Below are 8,258 nucleotides of genomic sequence, written 5' to 3'. Positions count from 1 at the left end.
CCAGTGAGGCCAAATTTATTGTTGATAATAATAAAATACCTGGGTGCTGCATAGTTAAGAAGGGAGGAACAGCTCGTTCTATCATTGCAAATGAGAACTTAGAACGTTGCAAATAAGAACTTAGAAATGAGCTGAAAAATAAAATAAGCAAATAGGCCAAAGAATAAAATGTCAAAATTTCTTTAAATTTGTTTTAATATAAAGGCAAACTTCCTACTTTCATCTCGTTGTTGTCAAGTCAATCGATTCTGACTCATAATGAACCTATAGGACAGAGTAGAACTGCCGTAAAGGGTTTCCAAGGCGTGCCTGGTGGATTTGAACTGCTGACCTTTTGGTTAGCAGCTGAGCTCTTAACAACTACACCACCAGGGTTTCCTCTTACTTTCATGTAGGTAAATAATTCAGTTGTCACCTATAGATGCTGTGGAATGAGGAGAGAGAGGGAACCTGGCAGGGAACTGAAATGTGATTCACCCAAACTCCTCCCCTCTCCATGAGGACAGACCCAGGCTTAGGGGATGGACCAGGAGGTGGTCTGAGTTCTAAGAGTCACAAACTCTGAGCCTCAGGATCTTTTCGCATGCTGTTCATTCTTCTCCCTACTCCTTGGGCAAACTGTATTTATACTTTAGGTCTCAATTCAAAGGTCATTTCCTCAGAAACTTGCCCAGCACTCTGCCCTTTTCCTTCAGGGTACCTACACTGCTTGAAACAATATCCTTATGGTTATTTGTTTCATGTCTCTTTTCCCTAAAACCAAAACCAAACCAGTTGCCTCAAGTTGACTCTGATTCATGGTGACCCCACATTTGTCAGAGTAGGACTGTGCTTCACAGGGTTTTCAATGGCTGATTTTTGGGAAGCAGATCACCAGGCCTTTCTTCTGAGGCAGTTCTGGGTGGACTTGAACCTCCAACTTTTAGGTTAGCAGTCAAGCATGTTAACTGCTTGCACCACTTCTCAGAGGGGGTAATATTTGAAATAGACTCCAAAATTTACAAATATTTTATTGAGCAACTACCTTGTGCCTGGAAACGGCTAGGTGCTTGAAATACAGAGATGAATGAGATGGAGTCGCCTCCCTCAAAGAGCTCACAGTCGAAAGGGGAGGCTAAATGAGTAAACCAACAATTACTATAGAGAGTAGAGATTGTAGCCTCACTGATTGGACACAGCTTTTGTTTGGTTTGTACATTAGTTGTACTTTTAAATTTCAGCTAAGCCAGTCACTATCATTAAAAAGAGCTCTGGTGGCACAGTGGTTAACGTCAGCAGTTTGAATCCACCAGCTGCTCCTTTTTATTCTGTAGGGTCGCTGTGAGTCAGAATTGACTTGAAGGCAACAGGTTTTTTTTTTTTTTATAGGGTTGTTATGAGTTGGAATCGACTCCATGGTAATGGAGTTTCTTTTTTTTTTTTTTTTGGTTTAACATTTAAAAGATAGAGATTTAAAATAAAAAAAATTGAGATGCAGTAGAATATCCTGTGCCCTACCCCACCCCTGAACTATCATCCTTGACAGGAGACCCCTTGGGGTTCCCTTAACTCTTGTACATTTTTCTTTTAGGTCAGGCAATGACTAGCACCTAGCACCATGATTTACAATTGTTGACATCTCTGTGTCTCTCCCAGATTATGTCCTTCTTGGTCAGGGTCTTATTTATGCTTTTACCCTCAGTGCTTAGCACAATGCTGGGCAGTGCCCAGCCCACAGTTTGTGCTGAATGAACACATGGTGAATAAATAAAGGCATGAACTAGTGAATGAATAAATGAGTGAGCACTGGGTCTGTTCACCTTTGTGCTGTGATTTTGCTCGGAGCCACTGACTGTGATGTTGCATAATTACATTATATATATTATTACATATAATCACATTATATATATTGTTACACATTATTGACTTTATCTGTAATGTGGTTCTGGTGGAAAATAAAATGGGGGGAAGCGAAGAAAGGGAAGAAAGATCAAGGATTTGGCAGAGAAGAGATGAGCCAACAGCCAGGAATTCTGTATTTACTGTGGGAGGTCCACAGAGGGGTCCTCATCATGGAATCCTACTTTGTCAGTGGATCCCTCATCTCCAAGACCACAGAAGCCATATGACTATTCCAATCTCTGCAGAGCTGAGGAGCTTAAAGTCCCAACCCTTAGCTTGATCCACAAGAGTCCCCACCCTGCCTCCTTACTGTAACCAAGGCCAGCAGTTAGGTTGAGGGGACACAGGGATAGGTTTCTGTCTTCAGGGGTCTTAGTGTTAATAAAGGAGCATGGAGACAACTGCCCTGTGTTGTCAGTCTGGGAGGTGGCCATTGCTGTTTCTTCAGATGGGTTATTTAATACCAAGCAAAACCAGAGGTTTTTACACACGCAGATCAAGCCAGCACCCCTTTTCCTATCCCCAGGACAGAGAGTGAGTCTGTGTCTCTTTTCTTCTCTCCATCCTGTGGATGCCTTTTGGAGATTTATGTAATCAATGGCCATTGCAACTTGGCTTCATTCCCCCAGTCACTGGGGTGTGGTAGAGTGCTGCTTCATCAGATACATAGAGTGACAATCCCCAAGTTCTCTTCATTTGGCTCTGCAGGATCAGAGCCAAGGGTCCTGGCTAAAAGTGTCCACTGGATCGTGGGGGCTTTGCCTGGCTTGCTCTGTGGCTTTGAGAAAGTCTTTCCTTTTCTAGGTTTTGATATTCTTTTAATTTTTTTTTTTTAAATGAGGGGTTTGGGCCATTTCAGATTATGTATTATCATGAGCCTCAAGGCTCCAGGGCCCTCTTCTGAATCCAGGTTTACCTGCTGCCCCACCAGCAGAAGAGGACAAACTTCCTTCTCCCTACACTGCTGTCCTATCTGTGTACTGTCACACCCCCTTCCCAGAGGGATCTGAGGTGGACCTTGAACCTAGCCTTTCAAGGATAGATTCCAACCCACTAGCCTCCTTATCCCCTCCCTCCATCCCAGCCCCCTTCCAAGGTGCTTCTTGTAACCCTAATATTATCTGGCACTATTGTTTGCAAACTTGCTGGCAGTTTCTAATGCATTCACTGTTCACCAACTTGCCCTGTGTCTCAGCGTTCTCCTCATGGCCAAAAGATAGACCACAGTTCTGCTTCTTTGTTCTCAGTCCAGACCAAGACTTGATCACCCCTTTTTATCCTTGTGGCTTTTGGTCTCTAGGCAGCTTCAGCACCCAGATTGAGAACACTTGCATTATCTTGGTTCCTAGTTCTTCAACCTTCCCAACTCCAAATGCTTTCCCCTTCCTCCATCTCAAATGTCCTTAGTCACAGCTCATTATCTCTGGAACTACATCACCTCCCAAACTGAGAACTCAGAGAATCTCCTCTATATTCCTTCTAACACTTTCACCTCTCTCACTAACTCATTCCAAAGCCGAGCACAACAGTTAAGCCACTGGATTATAAGCTAATAGCCCATTTAATAGCCTAAATTTCTCCCTTAATAGTCCTTTCCTGGCCTCCCCATGTAATCCCTTTTACTTATATATCACTTTACAGAGGAAACCCTGGTGGCATAGTGGTTAAATGCTACAGCTGCTAACCAAATGGTCGGCAGTTCAAATCTACCAGAAGCCCCTTGGAAAGTCTACGGGGCAGTTCTTCTCTGTCCTATAGGGTCGCTATGAGTGGGAATCAACTTTACAGAAGTGATATCCATATTTCACCTCATCGTCATTAAATTACTGTGTCTGTGTCCACGTTATATTATCGACTCCTTAAAAGTGAGTTAATTCTTGTGTTATTTATCCTTGGATGAGCTTCACATAGAATAAACCCCGGATAATTGTGTTCAGAATAATTTAATGAACAACATAATTTTGAAATGAGGAATGTAGAGAATGAGAAGGGTTGAAGCAGCTGTGAGATCTGAGAAATTTCTAGTGATGGAAGTGTGGACTCATGAAAGAATCTATACTGTCACCCCCTGGCCTAATCCAATCAGGATAGTCTATAGTTTTTTGGGATGATTCATCACCTGAAGACTTTATTCATATACTCCTTTTTCTTTCAAAATGTTTTTTTGTACTTTAGATGAAGATTTACAGAACAAACTCGCTTCTCATTAAATAGTTAGTACACATATTGTTTTATGACATTGGTTAACAACCCCACAGCATTCTCAAAATATTTTCATAGTGTGCTTTTCCAGACAAGGTGATAAGCCCTGTGATACAAAGTCAATGAGAAATTGATGATCCTCATGGAGTTTAACATCTCCAATCTGGAAGACAGACATGAAGTAAACTACCAGAAAAATTATGAGATGATATACTTCTGTCCCTGGATGGTACAACTAGATAATATGCTCAGCTGTAACCCAATGGTTGGTGGTTTGAGTCCACCCAGAGGTGCTATGGAAGAAAGGGTTGGAGATCTACTTCTCAAACATCAGCCATCGAAATCCTACAGAGCACATTTCTACTCTGACACACATGTGGTGGCCATGATTTGGAATCTACTTGACGGCAACTTGGTTTTTTTTTTTTTTTTTACTGGATATGATTATATTGGAAATACTTGGGAGGTCTCTCTAAGAGAGGTTTTAGCAGTGATTTTAGGGCGAGTAGAATTTGTCCAGGTGAAGAATGAAAAGTTCATAGATCAAAGAAAAGATCATGATGGAAATTAGAAAATATTTTGAACTGAATGATAATAAAAATATTCCATAAAAACCTTGTGGGATGCACCTGAAACAGTACTTATAGGAAATTATAGCTTTAAACTTAAGCAAATGTTGGAAAAGAGGAAGCTAAAATTAATAAGCTAAGCTTTCATCACAAGAAGTTAGAAAACACCAGTATAAATCCAAGGAAAGTGGAAGAAAGGAAAAAACAAAAATTGATGAATCAATGAAAGAGAAAGCAAAACCAAAAGTTGTTCTTCAAACAGATTGATTGATAAATCCCCAATGAGTCTAATGAGGAGAGAGAAAGGGTGAGGGAGAAGGAGAGAGAGAGACAGAGAGAAAAGACAAATGACAATTTACTAAGGTCAGAAATTAATGAGGAGAACATTACTGCAGATCATTAAAGAGATAGTAAGTGGATAATTTCAATAGCATTATCCAATAAGTTAAAAAAAGTATATTAAGTAGACCAATTCCTAAAAAAATGCACCTTACCAAAGTTGACACAAGAAGTGAAAAATCTGAATAGTCCTATAACTATTAGAGAAATGGCATCTGTAATTAAAACTCTTCTTACAATAACAAAACAAAATAACAGTAACAGTAAAAGGCTTCAGGCAGAGGTAGCTTTAATAGTGAATTCTACAAAACATGAAGTTAGGAATGTCAACTCTAAACAATCTTTTTACATAGTAGGAAAAGAGGGAGTACAGCCCAACTTGTTTTATGAGGCAATATAATTAAAAAATAATACCCTTTCTATTATGGAAAATTTCAAATTTATAAGAACATAGAAACCAAACCAAACAAAACAAAAACCAAACTCACTGCCTTCGAGTCAATTCTGACTCATAGCAACCCTATAGGACAGAGTAGAACCACCCCATAGAGTTTCCAATGAGTGGCTGGTGGATTTGAACTGCTGACCTTTTGGTTAACAGCCGTAGCACTTAACCACTGCACCATAGAAAGACCAGTGTAATTAACTCATATATACCCATCACATATGTACCCATTGTTAGAATTAGCATCCAAATAAAGTCCGTATATATTGTAAGTGGTTGTTACAGCTTTTAAGACTAAAAATCTACAGGCTCTGGCCACTCTCTTTTATTCCTTGCAATTTATTTTTAGAAACTAAGTTTTGCTATAGATTCCCACAACATGCATGTTGCTGGTTGCACACCTATGATGCATTTTAACACATTTATCCTCCTCAGTATTTCTTGTTTGGTAGATTTAGAGGCTAGATCAAATTTTGGTTCAACTTTTTTTGGGGGGTGGTAAGACTATTTTATAGATGGGGTTATGTACTTCCATCAAGAGGTACATGATGCCTGAATGCCTGCTTGACTATTTTGTTTAATGTTAGCAGCCACTGATAATCAAGTCCATTAATTCAACAGGGATGATAAAATGCTGATATCTGAATTCAATCATTCCAGCATCATTTATTAGGTGGAATACTTCTATAAAGAGAAACTTTCCATCATCAACCATTTGGCGACCATGAGAGAGTTGATATAGGAAAACAAAACAAAACAAAAACAAACAGGATAGAATTTTGATTCTTTAAAATAACAGATTTGTTTCCCAGCGTAGCACAAAACTCAGCAAAATATAATAAGCTTTCATTCTCACACTCATGGGTGTGCAGGTCAAGTGTGAGTCAGCTTATTTAGGTTGGTTTGGGTAGTTCTGCTTTAAGCTGTGGCTCTGCCTGAGTTTGGCTCCTTGTTCCGGATTAGGCACAGTTCTGTACCACCTATTTTTATTCCAACTGCATCTGTGCATTAAAAACCTTTGCTTCTCACCTTTACACACACACACACACACACACACATATATGTTTACATATATGTATAGATATATACAGAGATATATAGATATACATGAAGCCCTGGTGGTGCAGTGGTTAAGTGCTTGGCTGCTAACTGAAAGGTTGGCAGTTCGAATCCACCAGCTGCTCTGCAGGAGAAAGATGTAGCAGCCTATTTCTGTAAAGATTACAGGTTGGAAACTCTATGGGACAGTTCTTCTCTGTCCCATAGGGTCACTATGAGTTGGAATCGACTCGACAGCAACGGATTTTTTAGTGGTCTGCAGTAATGTTCTCCTCATTAATTTCTGACCTTAGGAAATTGTCATTTGTCTTCTCTCTGTCTCTCCTTCTCCCTCACCCTCTCTTTCTCTTGATTCGACTTATTGGGGTTTATCAATTAATCTTTTCTAAGAACAGCTTTTGGCTTCGCTTTCTATTTCATTGATTCATCTATTTTTGTTGTTTCCTTTCTTCCACTTTCCTTGGATTTGTACTGCTGTTTTCTAACTTCTTGTGATGAAAGTTTAGCTTGTTAGTTTTAGCTTCCTTTTTTCCAACATTTGCTTAAGTTTAAGGCTACAATTTCCTATAAGTACTGTTTTTGGTGCACCCTAGAAGCTTTTTATGGAATGTTTTTATTATCATTAGTTCACAACAGTTTCTAATTTCCATCATGATCTTTTCTTTGATCCATGAACTTTTCACTCTTCACCTGGACAACTCCTACTTGTCCTAAAATCACGGCTAAAACATCACTTTCTTAGAGAGGCCTCCCAGGTATTTCCAATACAATCATATTCAGTGAATAAAAAATTAGCATCAGGAGTTTTGCTTCCAAGAGTGTAAAGTGTGCAAATAAATAACAAATTATTGTATCTCAGTGACTCTTATTACCTAATCACTGTGATTAAAAATTCAAAATGCCATTTTGTTAAATAATTCAATTTACATAATTTATAGAGTGACTTTGTGCTTATCATAATTGTTTTTATTGAGAAATAAACATATTAATTAATTAACATATTAACCAAAATTATTAACTTTGTAAGGAGCATCTTTTCTAATTCTCACTAAAATACCATGTGGGCTTGCAATGGCCCTGCATCAGCTAATCCTCAGGTGTCCTCTAGTCTCTAGTTAGGGACCACAGGGCTCTATCTATTTTTTTTTTTTGTTTTTTGGGCTTCCACTACTCCTTTTATTAATTGGATTTCCTCTCTCCAAAGTCTGGACTTCAGAGTGAGACACAGTCTTCTCAACTCTCCCTAAATTGCTCAAAAACCATTTTCATTTTAAGGGTTTACTACTAATCACAATGGGAAAATACCCAGAGTCATAAAAACAAAAATTTTACAGATAAGGAAATTACCAAGGTCTAGGAAAACCCATAAGGTTGTTTTTTGTCACTGTCACCAGCTATAGTTCCTGACCCCTGGCTAGATGCCTCGCTCTGAGGCCTTCACCCAGTATCTCCCACTCCCATGGAAGATGGTGTTCACAAAATATGTTTCCTTCAGATGACAATATCTCAGGCAACTTTGGCAGAAAATTACTTGAAAGTCTTAAATAAAAACCTCTTCAGAGAAGGTACAAGATTTCTAGGAGACCAGAGCTGAAGACTGGGCCACTGTCAGGAGTTGGTGAGGAGGTGGAGAGCTTTTGTTTGTAGAATGCTTAAGGCATTTGTTTCAGGGAAACACTTTGATGTTGAGGTGGAGTGGCTGACTAATGGACCGGATCCAAATAAGTTCTATTTATGATGCATCGTGAGCTGCCTCCTGGAAA

Source organism: Loxodonta africana, chromosome 3 (genome assembly GCF_030014295.1).
Source record: "Loxodonta africana isolate mLoxAfr1 chromosome 3, mLoxAfr1.hap2, whole genome shotgun sequence".
NCBI classification, from domain to species: Eukaryota; Metazoa; Chordata; class Mammalia; order Proboscidea; family Elephantidae; genus Loxodonta; species Loxodonta africana.
Note: the sequence above shows the minus strand (reverse complement) of the source record.